This window comes from Staurois parvus, unplaced genomic scaffold (assembly GCF_062004578.1).
Source record: "Staurois parvus isolate SC_StPar_1 unplaced genomic scaffold, SC_StPar_1.0 ptg002548l, whole genome shotgun sequence".
Lineage (NCBI taxonomy): Eukaryota > Metazoa > Chordata > Amphibia > Anura > Ranidae > Staurois > Staurois parvus.
Window position 1 is genome coordinate 392,963 of NW_028320344.1, and position 4,729 is coordinate 397,691.

The window sequence follows — 4,729 nt, forward strand, 5'->3', positions numbered from 1 at the left end:
GGGTTCAGCCTTAGAACAAATTGATTCAAAGGGGGTGAGAGGACGAGTCCATTTGAGGCGGTGAGCAGAGGATGTGAGAAAATGCCTGATTTGAAGGTAGGCCCAAAAGGGGAAGGTACGATCTTTCATGGTGCTCGCCAAATAGGAGTAGGATTTCAATTGGCCTTTATGAAAAAAGTGTTCCACTTTCACCTGGCCATGCGGCCAATGTTCCGACAGGAAGGCCTTGTGCATGCCCGGAGGGAAGTCCGGGTTTAAGCAAAGGGAGGTTAAAGGGTTGGGGGCATCCGAGATGGAGGCCGACTTGCATGTCAAGCGGAAGATGCTCAAGGTAGGACCAATCAGTGGATGAGTGAGAAGGGCCTGGGGGGTATGTTTCGTTATGAGCCACGGGATCGAAGCTATAGGAGAAGGAGAGAAGGAGTTTTCTAGATGCACCCAGTCTTTGGTAGTCAAATAAATATTCCAATCTATAATTCTGCAAAGATGGCAGGCCCAATGATATTGCTTGAGGTCTGGGAGCCCAATCCCACCCCTGGATTTGGGGAGAACCAATTGGCAGAAAGATATGCGCGGGCGCTTGTGGTTCCAAAGGAAGAAGGAGCACATTCTCCTACATGAAGCGAAAAAGGCGGGTGGCAATTGGATAGGTAAGGTTTGAAATAAATAGAGGAGGCGGGTGAGAATGTTCATTTTTAATATAGCAGCTTTGCCGAACCAGGAAAAGCATGGGCGATGCCATTTAGTGAGATCTTCCTGAATGGATTTAAGTGCTGGGATAAAGTTTTTGACGTAAAGGTCAGAGAGGTCGCACGTAAGCTGAATGCCCAGGTAAGTGAGGGTCTCACTTTCCCATCTAAACGGGAACTGCGATCGGCAAAATGAGACTACGTCAGAAGGGAGGGTGACATTGAGGGCGTATGACTTGGAATGGTTGTTTTTAAGGTTCGACATGTATTGAAAAAGTGAGAAATCTTTAAGCAAATTGGGCAAGGTGGTCCGAGGTTCCGTTAGAAACAGCAAAATGTCATCCGCATAGGCGGCGAGTTTATACTCTTGAGCCGGTGCGGAAACGCCCTTAATATCCGGGTTGGAACGGAGTTTACGCAGCAGTGGCTCTAATGATAGCACAAAGAGGAGAGGAGAAAGGGGACAGCCCTGGCGCGTGCCATTGCCAAGAGAGAAATGGTTTGATAAATGGCCATTCACCCGAACCTGTTCCGTGGGTCCAGAATACAAGGTCATGATGAAATTAAGCATGTGTTCTCTCAAACCAATCGCCTGTAGGGTTGCCCTCAAATAGTCCCAGGACACTCTGTCAAAGGCCTTCTCAGCGTCCAAAGAGAGAAGGAACCCAGGATTCTTCGATGTGCGAAGCCAATGGATAAGGTTTAGGGCCTTGATAGTATTGTCTCTCGCTTCCCTGCCAGGGATGAAACCCACTTGATCGAGGTTAATCAAAGAAGGGAGTAAGGGGAGGAGACGGTTGGCCAGAATTTTAGCATAAAGTTTCACATCTACATTCAGAAGGGAGATGGGCCTATAATTGGAAACCAAAGTTGCATCCTTATCTCCTTTGGGTATGACAGTGATGTGCACTTCTAGAAGGCGATGACACGGCACAGGGATTGAAGAGAAAGTGTTGAAAGCCGAGAGGAAGGGGTTGGACAAGATGTTTAAAAACTCCTTGTAATATACTGCAGACAGGCCATCAGGGCCCGGGCTTTTACCAGACTTCATTTGTTTGACGGCCCGCGACAGTTCCTCTGCCGTGATATTTTGCTGATGACACGGCACAGGGATTGAAGAGAAAGTGTTGAAAGCCGAGAGGAAGGGGTTGGAAAAGATGTTTAAAAACTCCTTGTAATATACTGCAGACAGGCCATCAGGGCCCGGGCTTTTACCAGACTTCATTTGTTTGACGGCCCGCGACAGTTCCTCTGCCGTGATATTTTGCTCCAGTTCCAGGGCGGATGTCTCAGAAAGTGCAGAAGGGCTATAAAGATGAAGAAAGTCCGAGATCACCGTGGCTCTGAGTTTGTTGGTTTCAGGTGGGGGACGTTCCGGAGGGAGGTTATATAATGCCTTATAATACTGCTCAAAATGAGAAGCAATGTCAGCATTAGAGGCGGCAAAAGAACCGTCTGGACCCCTGATTTTGTGGATTGTTAAGCTCGACTTTTTCGCTTGAAGGGATCTGGCGAGGAATCTCCCGCTTTTGTTCGCAAACTCATAAAATAATTTTTGAGATAAGACATATCTCCGTTTAGCCACCTTGCCCAGTTCAGTCAAAAGCTGCGTGCGAGTGTTTGTGAGTTCAGTCAAGGTTGAAGCTGCTTGACTGTGTTTGTGAACTCTTTCCAAAAACTGGATGCGCTCCATAAGTTGTTGCAGATGTGTTTGTCTCTCCCTTTTACGCTTCGTAGCCACAGCTATGAGAACCCCGCGAATTACGCATTTATGTGCCTCCCATTGCGTCAAGGAGGAGGTATCTGAAGTCTGGTTGGTCGCGAAGTAATCTAACAATTGGGAGTGGATCTCGGCTTCGTTTGTTGGGTCGGAAAGAAGAGATGCGTCCAATCTCCAAATCTTAGAGCGGGAGTGTTTTTCAGGAAAACGCAACGTCATGGTTATGGGATGGTGATCTGATAGGACCATTGGTTCAATGGAGGTGTCATGAAGAAATGGCATTCTGAAGGACCCTCTGCACACTGGTATATACCCTTTCAAGCAAACTATGCAACAAATAGGGATATTTGGTTCACACATATTGCAATACATGCTTAAGCTGGCCAACTGCGTCAAAGTAATCCCTCTATGGCCGGTCCTACTCCGCTCTGCCTCTATGGCCGGTCCTACTCCGCTCTGCCTACACAAGTGCTACTGTGGACACAATGCTAGCATAGGGGAAAAGACACAATGGGGAGAGCTACAGGGTTCAGGTCTGGCTACTGACCCAACAATACAACAAACAAGAGATCCCTGTGCTCAAATCCATACAGCTAGTGCATGCATTCATCCATGAGGTGCTAAAGGGGTGTAACCACATTAACTCAAGAAGCACAGGGATCTCTTGTTTGTTGTATTGTTGGGTCAGTAGCCAGACCTGAACCCTGTAGCTCTCCCCATTGTGTCTTTTCCCCTATGCTAGCATTGTGTCCACAGTAGCACTTGTGTAGGCAGGGCAGAGTAGGACCGGCCATAGAGGCAGAGCGGAGTAGGACTGGCCATAGAGGCAGAGCAGAGTAGGACCGGCCATAGAGGGATTACTTTGACGCAGTTGGCCAGCTTAAGCATGTATTGCAATATGTGTGAACCAAATATCCCTATTTGTTGCATAGTTTGCTTGAAAGGGTATATACCAGTGTGCAGAGGGTCCTTCAGAATTTCTAATGTGGTTACACCCCTTTAGCACCTGATGGATAAATTCATGCACTAGCTGTATGGATTTGAGCACAGGGATCTCTTGTTTGTTATGAAGAAATGGCAGATCCACTTGCGAGAGAAAAATGTAGTCAATTCTGGAGTACTTGTTGTGTGGAGGAGAAAAGAACATATAATCTTTAACGTTCGGGTGTAGGATTCGCTAAGAATCGTGAAGTTGTAAATCCTGAAGTTGTGTGCAGATCTGTCTTAGGGATTTGTATGGTAAAAATGAACTGCCCGAGGAGGAATCCAGTAAAGGGCATAAAGGGACATTAAGGTCTCCCCTCAAGATCAGCACACCCGACTGAAAGGAAGAAAGAGAGGTGGTGATTGAGCGGAAGAAGGGAACCTGCTTAGTATTGGGCGCATATAGATTTGCCAGTGTAATGGGTCTGTTGGCAAAAGTGCCTTTTAGAAACAGGAACCTACCTTCTGAGTCAGGGAGCGACTCCGTGACAGTTAAAGGGAGATGTTTCACAATCAAGATGGCGACACCTTTTGATTTGGCGTGAGGGTTAGGGGCATGATAGACTGTCGGATAACGTGAGTTAAAGAGCTTGGGAATGACATCCTGTCGAAAATGCGTTTCCTGAAGGAAAACGATATCCGCTCTTTGTTTATATAAGTAGGAGAGCAGAATGGAGCGTTTTTCAGGTGTGTTCAAACCCTTCACTTTAAGAGATAGAACTTTTAAGGATAAGTGTCCTGACAACGATTTGGGAGAAGACATGTCCAAAGAGGTATATGAAAGCAACCTAAGGAGAAGGAACACGGGGTACTAAGAGGATGGGAATAGGATTGAGGGGGGGGGGGAAATTAAAGAAATAAATGAAAGAAAAATAAAATAAAAGAGAAAATAAGGAAGGGGAGAGGAGGAGAGTAGATAAAGGAAAGAAAAAAAAAAAAACAGAACTACCAGCGGGAGGAGTAGACCAGCTAATCCACCTAGATATATGAGAAAAGGGGAGAAGAGAAAGGAAGAGAAGAGGGGGGGGGGGTAAGGGGTAACAGAAAAGAAAAAGGAGGGAGTAAAAACAGCCGGCAAGAGTCAGTAAAAGCTCTCCGAGCTTACTGTGTGGGGAACGCAGTGGGTCGAAATCCAAAATAAAAAAAGCCCGCCGTACGGAAGACCTTAAAAAGTGCAGGGAATGGAGAGGTAGGGCGATGATAGGGCATGCACAGAGAGGGACTACATCCAGCCGGCGAGGGAGATGTATCAACCCTCACCTGGTAGGGCGTATGGCTCAGGATTCAGTGAGAGATTGGGGTCAAGAATAGAACGGTAGCCTGCGCTGGGAGGGAA